This window comes from Ovis canadensis, chromosome 4 (genome assembly GCF_042477335.2).
Source record: "Ovis canadensis isolate MfBH-ARS-UI-01 breed Bighorn chromosome 4, ARS-UI_OviCan_v2, whole genome shotgun sequence".
Classification (NCBI taxonomy): Eukaryota; Metazoa; Chordata; class Mammalia; order Artiodactyla; family Bovidae; genus Ovis; species Ovis canadensis.
In genome coordinates this window covers 14,112,336-14,132,160 of record NC_091248.1, presented here as the reverse complement: position 1 = coordinate 14,132,160, position 19,825 = coordinate 14,112,336, and the positions used below count along the sequence as shown (strand labels likewise).

General features: G+C 39.4%; 1 pseudogene; it reads left to right on the top strand.

Moving 5' to 3' along the window:
- LOC138439067 (ankyrin repeat domain-containing protein 26-like) overlaps positions 1-19,825 on the top strand; it is a 77,542-nt pseudogene that overhangs the window by 16,239 nt on the left and 41,478 nt on the right.

The following is a 19,825-nucleotide window of genomic DNA, read 5'->3' as shown; positions in this document are numbered from 1 at the left end:
TCTGAGGAGGCATTCCAAATAGCTGAGTAAGGAAGAGAAGCAAAAGGCAAAGGAGAAATGGAAAGATATACCCATTTGAATGCGGAGTTCCAAAGAATAGCAAAGAGAGATAAGAAAGCCTTTCTCAATGGTGAATGCAGAGAAATAGAGGGAAAAAAAAGAATGGGAAAGGCTAGAGATCTCTTGAAGAAAATTAGAGATACCATGGGAACATTTCATGCAAAGATGGACACCATAAAGGATGAAATGGTATGGACCTAAAAGAAGCAGAAGATATTAAGATGAGGTGGCAAGAACACACAGAACTCTACAAAAAAGATCTTTATGACCCAGATAACCAGGATGGTGTGATCACTCACCTAGAGCCAAACATCCTGGAATGTGAAGTCAAGTAGGCCTTAAGAAGCATCACTATGAGCAAAGCTGGTGGAGGTGATGGAATTGCAGTTGAGCTATTTCAAATCCTCAAAGATGATGCTGTGAAAGTGCTGCACTCAATATGCCAGCAAGTCTGGAAAACTCATCAGTGGCCACAGGAGTGGAAAAAGTGTTTTCCTTCCAATCCCAAAGAAAGGAAATGCCAAAGAATGTTCAAACTACCACATAATGGCACACATCTCATATGCTAGCAAAGTAATGCTCAAAATTTTCCAAGCCAGGCTTTAAGAGTACATGAACCATGAACTTCAGATGTTCAAGATGGATTTAGAAAAGGCAGAGGAACCAGAGATCAAACTGTCAACATCCTCTGGATCATATGAAAAGCAAGTGAGTTCCAGAAATGCATCTACTTCTGTTTTATTGAATGTGCTAAACCATTTGACTCTGTGGATCACAACAAATTGTAGAAGATTCTTCAAGAGATGGGAATACCAGACTATCTGACCTGCCTCTGGAGAAATCTGTATATAGGACAAGAAGCAACAGTTAGGACTGGATATGGAAAAACAAACTTGTTTCAAATCAGGAAAGGAGTACATCAAGGATGTAAATTGTCACCCAGCTTATTTAACTTATATGCAGAGTACATCATGCGAAATGCCAGGCTGGATGAAGCACAAGCTGGAATCAAGATAGCAAGAAGAAATATCAATAACCTCAGATACTCAGATGACACCACCATGGTGGCAGAAATTGAAGAAGGACTAAAGAGCCTCTTGATGAAAGTGAAAGAAGAGAGTGAAAAAGTTGGCTTAAACTCAACATTCAGAAAACTAAGATCATGGCATCTGGTCCCATCACTTCGTGGCAAATAGATGGAGAAACAATGGAAACAGTGACAGACTTCTTTTTTGGGGGCTTCAAAATCACTGCAGATGGTGACTGCAGCCATGAAATTAAAAGACTCTTGCTCCTTGGATGAAAAGCTATGCCCAACCTAGACAGCAGATTGAAAAGCAGGGACATTACTTTGCCAGCAAAGTTCTGGCAAAGCTATGGTTTCATATGGTTTTTCTAGTAGTCTAAGCTATGGTTTTTCTAGTAGCCATGTATGGATGTGAGAGTTTGACTATAAAACAGGCTGAGTGCCGAATAATTGCTGCTTTTGAACTGTGGTGTTGGAGAAGACTCTTCAGAGTCCCTTGGACTGCAAGGAGATCCAATCAGTCCATTCTAAAGGAAATCAGTCCTGAATATTCATTGAAAGGACTGATGCTGAAGCTGAAACTCCAATAGTTTGGTCATCTGATGCGAAGAACTGACTCATTGGAAAATACTGGTTCTAGGAAAGTTTGAAGGCGGGAGGAGAAGGGGACAACAGAGGATGAGATGGTTGGATGGCATCACCGACTTAATGGACAAGAGTCTGTAAAACCTCTCGGAGTTGGTGATGAACAGGGAAGCCTGGTGTGCTGCAGTCCATGGGATTGCAAAGAGTTGCACACAACTGAGCAACTGAACTGAGCTGAACTGAGGTTGATATTTTCATAAAATTTGAAGAACAGTGTAGATGCATAAAACTATATTAATAAAATCATATGAAACAGAGGCTTTGCTCATAGTATAAGCATGAGAATACTGAATAGTATAAGGCTTAAGAATGCTGATATGTTATTGATTTATTGTATATAAATTCTAAATATATGTTTCTCCACATACATTATTATACTTGTGTTTTTTTCCCATAAAGTTTGTTCTTGGCTAGAAATGTCTCACTTTTTCCTTTGTTCTTACTCCTCTACCTTTTTAATTAAAAAAAAAAATTTACTGTTAACCTAATTTTTCCTCGCAGAACACATTTCTTCAATGTCTGTTCTTTCAGTCCATCTCTCTCTGTCTCTATTGTGAACATGTTTGCTTATGGCTTTCTATTTATAGTGTGGCTTTCATTCATGATCATTGCCCTATGGGTTTTACCTTGTTTTTTCCCTGTTTCATGGACGCAGCTGAATTTTTTTCCCTGTTTCATTGGTCTCTAGCTGTTTGACAAACAGAATAGAAGTAGCTTATCCTGTTTTCAGTTTTAGCCTATCTAAATAAGGTTCTGTTAAAACCTAAACTTTCATATTTCCCTTCACAAGTGATAATCTATGCATATATTAATCATGGAAGCAAATTTCAAAATATAGCAATTAATTTAAATGTCTTAGTTTTTCAATAATGCTCTAAACTACCAGGGATAAATTACTACTCTAGAACGTTTTGGAAGAGAAAGTAATCTAGTGGGTGTCCTAGTATTTGTATAGCAGTCAGTTAGGGATAAGGAGAGGAACATCTGGGGCTTCTGATGTCATCTGTCATAATCCTTTCCCCATGAGCAGGTCAGTCAGTGACAGAACTGGGATTTGAATCCACATCTGAATGACTCCAGAGCCTGTGCTCTTTGTGTTAGATCAGAGAGGAATGGGGGATGTTATAATTCTTTTCTTCAGGTTGATACTTGTTACATTCTTCAAGCTCTTATTTTCTTCTTCAGCATGTCCTGAAATCAAAGTTAACGAAACTAATGAAGGCTTCTCAGCAATCCAAGAGAAACAGTAAGTTATTTGAGGACTGTCTTCCTGGTGTTATTCCTTGATTTGAAATGACACATGTTCTCAAGTACTCTTTCCTGTTTTCACTGTAGCAGAAGCAAAACGTGGCATTTTGAGACCAGAGAGTACAACTTTGTCTGAGGACAATAATTCTGATAGAAACGTTGAAGATGTGGTTGAAACATTTCCCAAATCATCACCCTGGTTGGAGGGCATCTGTCACCCTGCCTTCCCATAGCCTGAACCTGTTTCAAAACTTCTCAAGTCTGTAGCAGGCCTTGGTCGTACCAAGGTAAGTTGTTCTGTTTGTAGCTCTTCTTTCCCTGTATTTGTTCACAAACCAGTCCCCTGATCCTTATGGTGACAAAAAGGATCCCACCACAGAAATAGAAGCCCTGAAAGTCAAGATATGAAGTGGTGTGGTAATGAGAGCCATACATATGCGTGATTCAGATTTATAAATATTGGCATACTAACTGGGCTGTTATGAAAGAAGAGAATAACAAAGCACTGAGGAAAAACAACTAGATGAATATGAAGATGGGGAGGAGGATAAAGGGGAATAATTCCTTTCAGAAGGACAAGATGAATATAAGATGGAATGAGGGTGAAGATGAGACAGATATTATACAAACACAACAGAAATAGTGGGGGTCAGTCAGACCAGGAACTCTATATTATAAATATGCAAGAAATTATTTCAAGTTCAACTCAAGAAGAGAAAGTGAGGTTGTAAAAAAAAACAATGCTCAAACTCTTTTGAATGACATATAGCTGATTTTTATGAAGAACTAAAAAAAAATGTGTTCCTTATTTTTTTTTGGTGGTTGTTTTCCAGGTTGGTGGTGGTTCTTGTTTTTTCGTTGAAGTGTAGTCAATTTAAAATACTGTGTAAGTTTCAGATGTACAGGAATGTGATTTGTTTATACTTGTGTATGTGTGTATATATATACATTTTGAATATACTTCCCTCTGGAAGTTCATTTAAATTTGAAGTCATTTCTCTTTTTTTAAAAATTTTCACTTTGAAATTAATGAAGCAATGTCTTCTATTTAACCTAGCAAAACTTTCATTTAGAGATAATTCAAAATGAGTCCTGTTTTAGGCCTTAGGAGATATATTATGAATTAAGAATTTCTGGCTCTTTTGTTTCTTCTGGTTTCTAACTTCAGTTCAGTTCAGTCGCTCGGTTGTGTCTGACGCTCAATACTTAATGTACTTATCTAATTTATCTTACTGTTTGCTATAACCTTGGTGGGTTTTTTAGATCTTTCTAAAAATAAAGAGGAAGTACATAAGCATTTTATCTATTCTTTTTACTAAAATTATAATTTATAATTTTATAAATGAGATTCTTAATCTCTCTGCATTAAATGAGAAAATTTTCAGCTGCAACAGTCTGAAAGAAGAAATGTAGAAGTATATTTTTTCCTCTGGAGAGATTCTACTTTCTTTTTTTCTGAATGTCAGCAAATAATGGTCAATTACATACATTAAATGAATGAAATCACAACTTATGCTTTTTTTTTAGATAGACTACTTGTTATTATAAAATTATAAGCAAAGAAAAATTACCACCAGAGTTTATAAAATTATCTGTGGAAGATATTTTTTCTTTAAAAAATATCTCTAGCAACATGTACATTCCACATCAATTTTATTTTTTATTTTAAATGGAGGCTAGTTATTGTACAATATTATAGTGGTTTTGCTGTACACTGACATAAATCAGCCATGGATGTACATGTGTTCCCCATCCTGAACTCCCCTCCCACCTCCCTCCCCATCCCATCCCTCTGGGTCATCCCAGTGTAACAGCCCTGAGCACCCTGTCTCATGCATTGAACTTGGACTGGCGATCTGTTTCACATATGATAATATACATGTTTCAATGCTATTCTCTCAAGTCACTGCATCCTTGCCTTCTCCCATAGAGTCCAAAAGACTGTTCTTTACATCTGTGTCTCTTTTGCTGTCTCACATATAGGGTTATCGTTACCATCTCTCTAAATTCCATATATATGCGTTAGTATACTGTATTGGTGTTTTTCTTTCTGGCTGACTTCACTCTGTATAATAGGCTCCAGTTTCATCCACCTCATTAGAACTGATTTAAATGTATTCTTTTTAATGGCTGTGTAATACTCCATTGTGTATATGTACCACAGCTTTCTTATCCATTCATTTGCTGATGGACATCTAGGTTGCTTCCATGTCCTGGCTATTATAAACAGTGCTGTGATGAAAATTGGGGTACACGTGTCTCTTTCACTTCTGGTTTCCTCAGTGTGTATGCCCAGCAGTGGGATTGCTGGGTCGTGTGGCAGTTCTATTTCCAGTTTTTTAAGGAATCTCCACATTGTTCTCCACATTGGCTGTACTAGTTTGCATTCCCACAAACAATGTAAGAGGATTCCCTTTTCTCAGCACTCTCTCCAGCATTTACTGTTTGTAGACTTTTGGATAGCAGCCATTCTGACCAACGTGAGATGGTACCTCATGGTGGTTTTGATTTGCATTTTTCTGATAATGAGTGATGTGGAGCATCTTTTCATGTGTTTGTTAGTGATCTGTATGTCTTCTTTGGAGAAATGTCTGTTTAGTTCTTTGGCCCATTTTTGGATTGGGTCATTTATTTTTCTGGAATGAGGTGCAGGAGCTGCTTGTATATTTTTGAGATTAATTCTTTGACAGTTGCTTCATTTGCTATTATTTTCTCCCATCCTGAAGGCTCTCTCTTCACCATCCTTATAGATTCCTTTGTTGTGCAAAAGCCCTTAAGTTTAATTAGGTCCCTTTTGTTTATTTTTGCTTTTATTTCCATTACTCTGGGAGGTGGGTCATAGAGGACCCTGCTGTGATTTATGTCGGAGAGCATTTTACCTATGTTTTCCTCTAGAAGTTTTATAGTTTCTGGTCTTATGTTTAGATCTTTAATCCATTTTGAGTTTATTTTTGTGAATGGTGTTAGAAAGTGTTCTAGTTTCATTCTTTTACAAGTGGTTGACCAGTTTTCCCAGCACCACTTGTTAAAGAGACTGTCTTTTCTCCATTGTATATTCTTGCCTCCTTTGTCATCGATAAGGTGTCCATAGGTGCATGGATTTATCTCTGGGCCTTCTATTTTGTTCCATTGATCTATATTTCAGTCTTTGTGCCAGTACCATACTGTCCTGATGACTGTAGCTTTGTAGTATAGCCTGAAGTCAGGCAGGTTGATTCCTCCACTTCTATTCTTCTTTCACAAGACTGCTTTGGCTATTCAAAGTTTTTTTTATATTTCCATACAAATTGTGATAGTATTTGTTCTAGTTCTGTGAAAAATACCTTCGGTAGCTTGATAGCGATTGCATTGAATCTATAGATTGCTTTGGGTAGTATACTAATTTTCACTATATTGATTCTTCCAATCCATGAACATGGTATATTTCTCCATCTATTTGTGTCCTCTTTGATTTCTTTCAACAGTGTTTTATAGTTTTCTATATATAGGTCCTTTGTTTCTTTAGGTAGGTATAGTCTAAGTATTTTATTCTTTTCATTGCAATGGTGAATGAAATTGTTTCCTTCATTTCCCTTTCTGTTTTCTCATTGTTCATGTATAGGAATGCCAAGGGATTTCTGTGTGTTAATTTTATATCCTGCAACTTTACTATATTCATTGATTAGCTCTAGTAGTTTTCTGGTGGAGTCTTTAGGGTTTTCTAGGTAGAAGATCATGTCATCTGCAAGCAGTCAAAGTTTTACTTCTTCTTTTCCAATCTGGATTCCTTTTATTTTTCTGCTCTGATTGCTGTGGCCAAGACTTCAAAAGCTATGTTGTATAGTAGTGGTGAGAGTGGGCACCCTTGTCTTGTTCCTGACTTTAGGGGGAGTGCTTTCAATTTTTCACCACTGAGGATAATGTTTGCTGTGAGTTTGTCATATATAACTTCTTATGTTCCTTCTGTTCCTGCTTTCTGGAAAGTTTTTATCATAAATGGATGTTGAATGGCTTTCTCTGCATCTATTGAGATAATCATATGGTTTTTATCTTTCAGTTTGTTAAGGTGATATATTACATTGGTTGATTTATGGATATTGAAAAATCCTTGCATCCCTGGGATAAAGCCCACTTGGTCATGATGTATGATCTTTTGAATATGTTGTTGGATTCTGTTTGTTAGAAATTTGTTAAGGATCTTTGCATCTATGATCATCAGTGATATCGGCCTGTAGTTTTTGTGGCATCTTTGTCTGGTTTTGGTATTAGGGTGATCGTGACCTCATAGAACGAGTTTGGAAGTTTACGTTCCTCTGCAATTTTCTGGAAGAGTTTGAGCAGGATAGGTGTTAGCTCTTCTCTAAATTTTGGTAGAATTCAGCTGTGAAACTGTCTGGTCTTGGGCTTTTGTTTGCTGGAAGATTTCTGATTACAGCTTCAATTTCCATGCTTGTGATGTGTCTGTTAAGATTTTCTATTTCTTCCTGGTTCAGTTTTGGAAAGTTATACTTTTCTAAGAATTTGTCCATTTTATTGGCATATAGTTATTGATAGTAGTCTCTTAAGATCCTTTGTATTTCTGTTGTCTGTTGTGATTTCTCCATTTTCATTTCTAACTTTGTTAATTTGATTTTCCCCCCTTTGTTTCTTGATGAGTTTGGCAAATGGTTTGTGAATTTTATTTATCTTCTCAAAGAAACAGCTTTTAGCTTTGTTTATTATGGTCTCTTTTATTTCTTTTGCATTTCTTTCTGAGTTAATTTTTAAAGATTTCTTTCCTTCTACTAACCCTGGGGTTCTTCATTTCTTCCTTTTCTAGTTGCTTTAGGTGTAGAGTTAGGTTATTTGACTTTTTTTCTTGTTTCTTGAGGTAAGCCTGTATTACTCTGAGCCTTCCCCTTAGCACTGCTTTTACAGTGTCCCATAGGTTTTGGGTTGTTTTGTTTTCATTTTCCTTCATTTCTGTGCATATTTTGATTCCATTTTTGATTTCTTCTGTGATTTGTTCGTTATTCAGAAGCGTGTTGTTCAGCCTCCATATCTTGGAATTTTAAATAGTTTTTCTCCTGTAATTGACATCTAATCTTACTGCATTGTGGTCAGAAAAAATGTTTGGAATGATTTCAATTTTTTTGAATTTACCAAGGCTAGATTTATGACCCAGGATGTGATCTATCCTGGAGAAGTTTCCATATGCACTTGAGAAAAAGGTGAAATTCATTGTTTTGGGGTGAAATGTCCTATAGATATCATTTAAGTCTAACTGGTCCATTGCATCATTTAAAGTTTGTGTTTCCTTGTTAATTTTCTGTTTAGTTGATGTATCCATAGGTGAGAGTGGGGCATTAAAGTCTCCCACTATTATTGTGTTTTTGTTAATTTCCGCTTTCGTACTTGTTAGCATTTGAGTCACATATTGTGGTGCTCCTGTGTTGGTGCATATATATTTATAATTGTTATATCTTCTTCCTGGATTGATCCATTGGTCATTATGTAGTTTCCTTCTTTGTCTCTTTTCACAGCCTTTATTTTAAAGTCTATTTTATTGAATATGAGTACTGCTACTCCTGCTTTCTTTTGGTCTCTATTTGCATCAAACAACTTTTTCCAGCCCTTCACTTTCAGTCTGTATGTGTCCCCTGTTTTGAAGTGGGTCTTTTATAGACAACATATATAGGGGTCTAGTTTTTGTATCCATTCAGCCAGTCTTAGTCTTTTGATTGGGGCATTCAACCCACTTACATTTAGTTAATTATTGATAAGTATGATCCCGTTGCCATTTACTTTGTTTTGGGTTTGAGTTTATATACCCTTTCTATGTTTCCTGTCTAGAGAAGATCTTTTATCATTTGTTGAAGAGCTGGTTTGGTGGTGCTGAATTCTCTGTTTTTGCTTGTCTGTAAAGCTTTTGATTTCTCCTTCATATTTGAATGAGCTCCTTGCTGGGTACAGTAATCTGGGTTGTAGGTTTTTCTCTATCATCACTTTAAGTGTGTCCTGCCATTCCTTTCTGGCCTGAAGAGTTTCTAGTGAAAGATCAGCTGTTATCCTTATAGGAATCCTCTTGTGTGTTATTTGTTGTTTTTCCCTTGCTGCTTTTAATATTTGTTCTTTGTGTTTGATCTTTGTTAATTTGATTAATATGTGTCTTGGGGTGTTTCACCTTGGATTTATCCTATTTGGGACTCTCTGGATTTCTTGGACTTGGATAACTATTTCTTCCCCATTTTAGGGAAGTTTTCAACTATTATCACCTCAAGTATTTTCTCATGGCCTTTCTTTTTGTCTTCTTCTTCTGGGACTCCTCTGATTTAAATGTGGGAGTGTTTAGCATTGTCCCAGAGGTCTCTGAGGTTGTCCTTATTCCTTTTAATTCTTTTTTCTTTTTTCGGCTCTGCTTCATTTATTTCATTTATTTCTACTTATCCTATTTTCTGCCACTGCTATTCAACTGTTGGTTCCCTACAGAGTGTTTTTGATCTCATTTATTACATTATTCATTATTGACTGACTCTTTTTTATTTCTTCTAGCTCCTCATTAAACATGTATTGAATTTTCTCAATCCTTGTCTCCAGGATATTTATCTGTAACTCCATTTTGTTTTCAAGATTTTGGATCATTTTTACTATCATTATTCTGAATTCTTTTTCAGGTAGACTCCCTATCTCCTTTTCTTTGGTTTGGTTTGGTGGGCATTTATCATGTTCCTTTACCTGCTGAGTATTTCTCTGCTTTTTCAACTTGTTTAGATTGCTGTGTTTGAGGTGGCCTTTCAGTATTCTGGCAGTTTGTGGTTCCTCTTTATTGTGGAGGTTCCTCCCTGTGGGTGGGGTTGGACGATTGGCTTGTCAAGGTTTCCTGGTTAGGAAAGCTTGTGTCGGTGTTCTGGTGGGTGGAGCTGGATTTCTTCTGTCTGGAGTGCAATGAAGTGTCCAGTAGTGAGTTTGGGATGTCTATGGGTTTGGTGTGACTTTGGGCAGCCTGTATATTGAAGCTCAGGGCTATGTTCCTGCATTGCTGGAGAATTTGCCTGGCATGTCTTGCTCTGGAACTTGTTGGATCTTGGGTGGTGCTTGCTTTCAGTGTAGCTATGGAGGCTTTTCGATGAGCCCTCATCGAGTAATGTTCCCAGGAGTTAGGAGTTCTCTGGTGTTCTCAGGTTTTGGACTTACGCCTCCCGCCTCTGGTTTTCAGTCTGATTCTTACAGTAGCTTCAGGACTTCTCCATCTATCCAGAACCAATGATAAAACATCTAGGTTAATGATGAAAAGCTCCTCCACAGTGAGGAACACCTTGAGAGGTTCATAGAGTTACATGGAGAAGAGAAGAGGGAGTAGGGAGATAGAAGTGACCAGGAGTAGGAGAGGGGGAATCAAAAGAGGAAAGAGCCAGCTAGGCAGTAATCAATTCCCTATGTGCTCTCCACAGTCTGGATCCCTTGGAGAGGTCCACGGAGTTACAAAGAGAAGAGAAGAGGGAGGAAGGAGACAGAGGTGACCAGGAGGAGAAAAGCTTGAATGAAATGGAGAGAGACAGATCCGGGCACTAATCAGGTCCCTAAGTATTCTCCACAGTCTGGAACACACAAAGAGATTCACAGAGTTGGGTATAGAAAAGAAGGGGGAGGGAGGAGATAGAGGCGACCTGGTGGAGACAAAGCAGAGTCAAAAAGGGGAGAGAGCAATTAACCCAGTAATCATACTCCCAAGTAAAAATGGGTACTGAAGATTGGGTTCTTTAAGGTACAAAATTGATAAAAAATACCAAAAAGCAAAGATTAATAATCTAGAGTAGAAGTTAGACTCTGAAAAATACAATATTAGGAAAACAAAACAAAGTCATAAAAATTATGAAATATAGATATGAAGTTTGGTTTAAAAACAAGGTCTTTTTTTTGCAAGGTAATAGTAGGTTATAAAAATGAAAATTAAAGGAGTAATGTCAGGGGATGTTCAGCTTTAAGGAATCCAAATGTTATTCTTTTCTTTTGTGTGCCATTTCTCAAGGATTCTCTATTCCTCATCAGTTGCTGTAGGAACAAGCAGAGCTGCACACAGTTCCCAGAACTGAGATCCTGAGAAAGGGCACCTGCTAGGTCCCTTCAGTGACTCCCTCCAGTGACCTCACTCAAACGTGATCTGCTCAGTTATGCCCCTCTCACTCAGGACATGAAATGTTTTCTGGCCCTTTGAAGATTGTTATTTGCTTGGCTTTGTTTTTGTTCAGTTTTTTTTAACTGCCTAAAGCTGCCTTGTATGAAGATATATAAACATGCTTTTCTGCAAACAAAGCACCCTTGTTTCATTCGACACTTGGGTTCCCTGCATCCCTCTTCTCATCAACTCCAGTCTCCAGGTCCCGGTCTACAAAGACCATGACAGAGTAATAGAGAACTTAAAAAAATTAAACATTTAAATAATGATAATAGTAAAAATGTATCTAGGAATTTCTCTGGAGCTGTTGTGGGCAGTATGGGGTCAGTTCAGTTTTAGATAGTTCCTTGATCCAGCTTATACTTCTCAAGATCTATAGGCCCCTTCCAATGTAGTCGCTGCTAACTACAGGCTTTTAATCTGTTGCACCTGTCACTTCAAAAGCAGTTCCCTTTGTGTATTTTAGCTTCTTCCTTTTGCTGTTCTCTTCAGTGTCTAATTTCTGTCCTGACACAAGGGGGCGAAGGTGGTCACTTATTTAGGCTCACTTGTTCGATAATGCTATGGCAACAGAGGAACACTGCAAACAAATATCACTGGCATGTGTGGGGAGTGCTTGCAGTGTCTTGGCCACACTGGGTTTGCCCCTGCTCATGGCGCGTGCACTTTTCCAGTCTACACTTCTCAGGCTCTAGGTTGCTCTGCCAGGGAACTATCTGAGGCAGGCCCTGGGTTGCGTGCACTACCAAGGTCTAAGCCACTCAGGTTCAAGTTCTCAGGTACCCCACAAAGGGGCAGAACTCGGTTGGGCGTGCATTTTGTACCCTTCCCAGGTCCGAGCAGCTCAGGAAACCAGGTGCTTGGCGAGCGCTGTCTCCCCAGGTGGGGAGTGTGTCTTATTACCTCCTCGGTCCCAGCCGCTCAGTTTCCTGGGTGGCAGGGGGGGTGCCATATGTCTCTTCTGGGGAGCTAATCTTTGGCTGTGACCCTCCGGTCAAAAGTCAACCATCCAAAATCCCAAGGGGTTTTGGTTAGCAATTTGGTGCCTGCTTGCTGCTTGGTAGAGGGTGCCTCTCTGGGGCTGAGTTTGCCTCTTTCCAGCTCTGGCTGCCCCCTCCTGCCTCCCTGTCTCCAGTGGGGGATGGGACGATCCACAGCCATCTAGTTCTCCTCTGGTTTTCGCTCAGTCCTTTGTTTTTTGAGTGGGCCTGGCAGTGCCTTAGGTTAGGGGTTTTCGCAGGATAGTTCTCTCTCTCTCTCTCTTTTGTTTTTCCTCTCTCTCTCTGGCTATCCCACAGTTTGGATAGCTATCTCATGTTAGTTCCCTCAGATTGTCCCCTCAGGGCACTCAGGCCCAATCTTTACCCTAAGCAGTACAGCCCGCCCCTCCCTGTTCAGCCCCACTTGCTGGTGGTGGATGGAAGCACAGGGAGTTCCGATTAGGCACGTGATCTGTGGGTTTTATTTATTTATGTATTTATTTTTCCTCCCGGTTATGTTGCCTTCTGAGATTCCAAAACTCCCCACAGACCTGCTGGTGAGAGTGTTTCCTGGTGTCTGGAAACTTCTCCCCTTTTAAGACTCCCTCCCTGGGATGGATCTCCATCCTTACCACTTTCTCTCTCTTTTTATCTTTTATATTTTGTCCTACCTCCTTTCAAAGACAATGGGCTGCCTTTCTGGGTGCCTGATGTCCTCTGCGAGCATTCAGAAGTTGTTTTGTGGAATTTGCTCAGCGTTCAAATTTTCTTTCACCGAACTTGTGAGGGAGAAAGTGGTCTGCCTGTCCTATTCCTCTGTCATCTTAGGACTGTGTTCCCCCATATTATTATTAAGAAACTTTATTAATTTCAGTGTTTATAGATGTTAAATTACCATGTCAATTCTTTGTTATACATGTGAAACTAATGTGTAAATTTTTCCATATAGAAAAGTTAGTCATTGTGGTTACTTGATTTTTTTAGTTGTTTTTTTCTTTCCCATTGTGAATATTGAGTCTTTGTTGATAATCATAAATGTATTTGAAAACTTTTAAACCTCAACTTGGATAATCATAGTTTTACTCTTTTTTTTTCCTAGGTCATTCCTTTAATCTTTACCTGCCTCTCCAAAGGACATAGATAAAAAGTTAGAGTCATTAGTGTGCTGTTTACAGGGAAAGAAGCAGTAAACCATGTGAATGTTCAAATAGGGTTGTAAAAAATTTATTCTTAAATGAAGGATAATTGCTTTCCAGAATTTTGTTGTCTTCTGTCAGACATCAGCAAGAATCAGTCTTAGGGACACCCAGGTCCACTCCCTCCCAAACCCCTCTCCAATCTCCCTCTCCATGCCACCCTTCTCAATTGTTGAAGAGCCCCTCTTTGAGTTCCCTGAGTGATAGGGTAAATTCCCATTGGCTATCTATTTTACATATGGAATTGTAAGTTTCCATGTTACTCTTTCCATCCATCTCACCCTCTCCCCTCTTCCCCTTCACCCATGTCCCTAAGTCTGTTCTCTCTGTCTGTTTCTCCATTGCTGCCCTGCAAATAAATTCATCAGTACCATCTTTCTAGACTCCATACATATGTGTTAGTATCAGATATTTATATTTCTCTTCCTGACTTACTTCACTATGTATAATAGGCTCCAGGTTCATCCACCTCAATAGAACTAACTCAAATGCCTTCCTTTTTACAGCTGAGTAACGTTCCTTTGTATATGTGTACCACCACATCTTCATTGGAGAAGGCAATGGCACCCCATTCCAGTACTCTTGCCTGGAAAATCCCATGGATGGAAGAGCCTGGTGGGCTGCAGTCCATGGGATTGTGAAGATTTGGACACGACTGAGCGACTTTACTTTCACTTTTTACTTTCATGCATTGGAGAAGGAAATGACAACCCACTCCATTGTTCTTGCCTGGAGAATCCCAGGGATGGTGGAGGCTGGTGGGCTACCGTCTGTTGGGTCGCACAGAGTTGGACACGACTGAAGCGACTTAGCAGCAGCAGCAGCACATCTTCATCCATTCATGTGTCGATGGCCATCTAAGTTACTTCCATGTTCTAGCTATCATAAACAGTGCTGCAATGAACATTGGGGTGCATGTGTCTTTTTTCATTTTGGTTTCCTCAGGGTATTCTCCTAGGAGTGGGATTGCTAGGGCATATGGTGGTTTTATTCCTAGTTTCTTAAGGAACCTGCATACCGTCTTCCATAGTGGTTGTATCTATTTATCTTGCCACAAGCAGTGCAAGAGTGTTCTCTTTCCCCCCAGACCCTCTCCAGCATTCATTATTTATAGACTTTTTTTGATGGCCATTCTGACTGGTGTGAGGTGGTAAAGAATTGTGGCTGAGCGGTAAAGAATCTCCTATCAGTGGGAGACCTGGGTTTGATCCCTGAGTTGGGAAGGCGGGCATGACAACTCACTCCAGTATTCTTGCCTGGAGAATCCAATGGACAGGGGAGCCTGGAAGGCTTCAGTCCTAGGGTGGCAGAGAGTCGGACACGACTGAAGCAACTAAGCAGCAGCAGAGGTAACAGACTTTTGGATGATGGCCATTCTGCCTGGTGTGAGGTGGTATCTCATAGTTTTGATTTTTATTTTTACTGTGGTTTTTTTACCAAGTAAACATTGACAAGATAGTGCTTGAAGCTTGAAAGTATTACTACATTTGGATTGTCAAGTTGATCTGCAAGGAACATTTCAAGAGAAGCAAAAGCATGTGAAATAGTAATAAATATGTGGGGCTATAATAATAGCAGTTAGCTTTAGTGATGTTTTAGTAAGTGCAAACCATTTTGCATAGCTTAAGTAGCACGTGCATAGTACCTTTATGGCAGCCGTACTTGAAGTAACATAATGTAACAGTGCCCTGTTTGAAGGTGGCAGCTATGGAAGGAGATAAGAAGGGCCTGATCTTTTAGATGTGGCAGCCACTGCTTGGTGATGCAGCACCATGTTTGAATTCAGTATCCTGGTTCTGTCATATAGCAACTGTGGGATCTTGGCAAAACCTGTCTTAACCAGGTTAAAAGTAGAGTATTTCTTCAAAAGTGATTAGGAAAACTGCATGCAACTCATTGTTATCATCCATTCTAGCAGAGTATCTCTGAAAGCCTTCCACAGAAGTATGTGGATCATTTACTTGGAACTGCTGGTCAAAGAGGAAAAAAGACATTAAATGGACAAGTAGAAGGTAAGAACTATATTTTACAGAAAAATAATTTGACAGAATGTTGATTGAAAATGAGAATGCTGATGCATTCTGACAGGCAAAGAAGATCACCTGTCGGATGTGTAGTGAGAAAAAGGATGAGAAAAGGAGGGCAATTATGTATCTTATCAGGTGTCTACCACAGATTACATTGAGAATCCAGTTTAAGGAGCTAAATTATTAGTTCTTAGACTAACTTTGCGGCCCAATGTTTAAAACTTTGTCCTGTTAAGACTCTCCAATGCAGGTGGTGCAGTTTCGATCCCTGCTCAAGGAATTAAGATTCCATGTGACACATGACCAAAAACAAATTATTAGTTTTGTTTCAAGATACTCTATGACCTAAGGAAGGTCAGGAAATAAGAGGCAAGAGGGAATGAAGGATAAGAGAGGCCGAGGGTACAGGGAGGAAATGAAGAAAAGGAAGCACAGGTCTGTGGCGGAAGGGGGCAATAAGTAATGTAGGTCTTTAGATAAAGGGAGGGTATTTGACATGGACGGTGAATCTGAAGTGAGCTTCTGGCACCAAAACTTGTCAGAGAAGAACAGCAAAGTTCTCTCCTCTTCCTGTTTACTCGTAATTAGGAAGACGTTCAGAACTGTGGTCCCTGAGCGTGCAGAACGGTGTGTCATCCTCTGGGGGGAGCATGGCCATAGGTGCTCAGCTGTAATGTATGCAAATCGGTGTCATACGAAATGTTGCTGCTTTCCAGCATGGTGTCACATAGGACAAAACAAGAGAGCTGGAAAGAAGGAGAGAGCAGGGGGTGTGATGGGGAGACCAAGGATCCCACAGCCTCATAGAGAGTCCACTGGAAGGTTTCCAACTTCTAGTGCCATTTCAGTTCGGGGGGGTGGGCATGTTTGTGTGAGGAAATGGATGCTGAGATTTCCGGAGAATGAATTAAGTTGAAGTCATGTAGAAGCAGACTCCGTGTAGACCAGAGTTTCTCAAATTTTAATTAGTTGCTTGGGGACCATGTGTGAAGTGCACATGCTGAGGAGGAGGTCTGAGATTCTGTGTTTTTGACCAGCTCTCTGAGTAGCAAGGGTGTAGCCTTGCATATAGCGAAATCTGGAAGAAGAGCTTTGGATAGTGCAGGACATAACAGGATCAAAGAAAAGCATTATTTTGTGTTTCTTTCCTAGCATGTTTATAGCTAGAGGGAAGCAAAGAGTTGAAGTAGCAGTTATAGGTGTAAGATACCATTGCTAAGCAAAGAGGGAGAAAGAAGTGGTAGGTGTCAGGGAATGTTTAACTTTAGAGCTCCTGTATGTTGTTTTCTGTTTCTCATGAACCCTCTGTTCCTTATCAGTTCCTGGTATGCCAGGAACAAGTGGAGCAGCATGCTGTTCCCAGGACTGAGGCCGTGGGATGGAACGCATACATGGATTTCCTTCAGTAACTTTTACCCTACAGTAAAACTGTTTAGTCAAGACCCTTTCACTCAAGATTTGGATTGTCTTCTGGCCTTGTGACGATTGTTTCTCCTAGTTATTCCATTGGTAACGGTTGTTATACATCTGGCTTTTGTTGTTTTCTTAACTTTAGTTTTTTGCCTAAAGCTTCCTTGCATTACAATATATAAACTCACACAAACACGAATAATGCACCCTTGTTCCACTAGAGACTTGAGTCTCCCATGTCCTTCCTTCTCTCCCTGGCTAGTTCTTTGGAGCATGGAGGCCTGCTGAGCTCACTTTGCCACCTGGGCTTTCAAGACCTCCTTGAGAGGACGCCCTGTGCCTTAGTGAGCAGTACAAGCCCTATTCTAGGGCTTTATTTGTTTTCCATGTAAGCCAGGGTATATTAGTCTCTCTCTTTTGCTTTCTTTTCATCAACTCCGGTCCACCAGGCCCCAGTCTGTAAAGAAGACCACAGGTAGGTATGATCCATAGAAAGGATGTCAATGGGGAAAATTTAAGTCCGCAGATGCAGAGATTACTACCCTTTGGATAGGAGAGAATCTAGTGAAAGGACGAAAGGAGGAAAGGAAAGCCTTAGGGAGGTGAGTTTGGAGTTGATGAGGACACTTGAGAGAACTCCTTCTAGATGACTGCAGTGTATTTGCCCTGAAAAGAGATAAGATCATTATTGCTGCAGAGAATCTTGGAGGTGGGAGGGGGTGCTAGAAGTGGGGAAAACCACAGCTCCTCCGAGCAACTCTTAGGCATCAAAGGTATATGTTGTGCTGGTATTTGTTATTCAAATTAGATTAATTTGAAAAAAGAGGGATTGACTGTTGGCGACGGAATGAAACACCAACACTGCAGAGTGGTTTGAATCTTTTTACTTTAACTCTTTGCTTCTTACAGCTGCTTTATTTTATATCTTTTGCACGACAATCTACAGGGCAAGTTGCCAAACACTATGATTTAATGACTATACAGTGCGCAGGCGCGGGGCGAGATAACCTTTACTTAACTTATTTACTGCAGCTAAGACTTTGTTTTGGGGAACTTCCTTATCAACTTAGAATCCATTTTGTCCCTGGGTCTGTTCCTTCTGAGGAATCAGAGAAACATCCTTGTGTGCAAGAAATGTTCTTTTCCCACGGAAACAAACTGAGGATTCTTAGCTGAACATCTCGTTTGCAAGCACTTCTCAACCTTCCTTATACTTTGTTCCCTACAATTGACTTTTTTTTTTTAAAAGATAGCTGATTCTTTGAAAGTTGTTTCATCAAAATCCTTTAAAGCATTAGCATGATGTACCAAACCAAACTAAATTTTGAAGCCAAACAGATTAATAGGGTCCATTCCCTAAATGCTAGAAATACTTCTAATAAATACTACACTGATTTTGAAACATGCAAGATTTTTAATTTCTAATAATTCTATGGCAGTTAAATGTAGTATTTCCTTTTCACTATCTTTAGTGGATTCCTATGTCTGTCTTACCAGTGTCTTAAAATCCCCCTAAAAACAAGACACTAAAACTGAATGTATTCGGTGCCAAGGCTGAGCACAAGGATTCTGCTCGGTACTAACTCTGCATGAATGTACAGCTAGCTTTCATATTTACATGTAATTAACTTTTGGTCCCTTTTTCCTTTTAGATTCTCCTGGGAAATACCCTAACGTGAAGGTAAAAAAGTTTATGATTTTATCTTGAATTCTGAACTGTGGATCGTCTCCTATGTACATAATTTAGTAATCAACTTGTTTCCAAACCCCATTCAGCCAGCAGTAAGAATGAAAGAGTCTGTTCCTAATAAAACAGTCAGAATGAAGGATTTACAAACATCCAGTTCAGATAAATTTTGCAGTACACAGGTAGCTCTGGAAAGAGGGACACTGAACTATTTGAAATGCTCAGTCTTCATACTTCTAATATTGTCTTTGAAAATTTAATTGAAGAATTGGACATACATAAAGCAAATGTCATTGTTGATACCTGTGTTTTGAAACAAAAGATATTAACAAGGATAAGAACAAGAAAATTTTAAATTGTAAGCTTCAACTCAACATGTTTCTGTATATGCTTTGATACTCTGAAGTTCTCAGTTTGGAATCTCTATACTTCTCAGGAACTCTCAGAGATTAAACTTTAGACTCTAAGTTTTTTTCTTTTTTTAGTGTTAATTTCTTCTTCTTTTTCTTTTTTTAGTTTTTTATTTTTTAAATTTTAAAATCTTTAATTCTTATATGCGTTCCCAAACATGAACCCCCCTCCCACCTCCCTCCCCATAACATCTCTCTGGGTCATCCCCATGCACCAGCCCCAAGCATGCTGCATCCTGCGTCAGACATAGACTGGCGATTCAATTCTTACATGATAGTATACATGTTAGAATGTCATTCTCCCAAATCATCCCACCCTCTCCCTCTCTCTCTGAGTCCAAAAGTCCATTATACACATCTGTGTCTCTTTCCCTCTCTTGCATACAGGGTCGTCATTGCCATCTTCCTAAATTCCATATATATGTGTTAGTATACTGTATTGGTGTTTTTCTTTCTGGCTTACTTCACTCTGTATAATCGGCTCCAGTTTCATCCACCTCATCAGAACTGATTCAAATGAATTCTTTTTTACGGCTGAGTAATACTCCATTGTGTATATGTACCACAGCTTTCTTATCCATTCATCTGCTGATGGACATCTAGGTTGTTTCCATGTCCTGGCTATTATAAACAGTGCTGCGATGAACATTGGGGTACATGTGTCTCTTTCAATTTTGCTTTCCTCGGTGTGTATGCCCAGCAGTGGGATTGCTGGGTATAAGGCAGTTCTATTTGCAATTTTTTAAGGAATCTCCACACTGTTCTCCATAGTGGCTGTACTAGTTTGCATTCCCACCAACAGTGTAGGAGGGTTCCCTTTTCTCCACACCCTCTCCAGCATTTATTGCTTGCAAATTTTTGGATCGCAGACATTCTGACTGGTGTGAACTGGTACCTCATTGTGGTTTTGATTTACATTTCTCTAATAATGAGTGATGTTGAGCATCTTTTCATGTGTTTGCTGGCCATCCGTATGTCTTCTTCAGAAATCCCTTGCATTC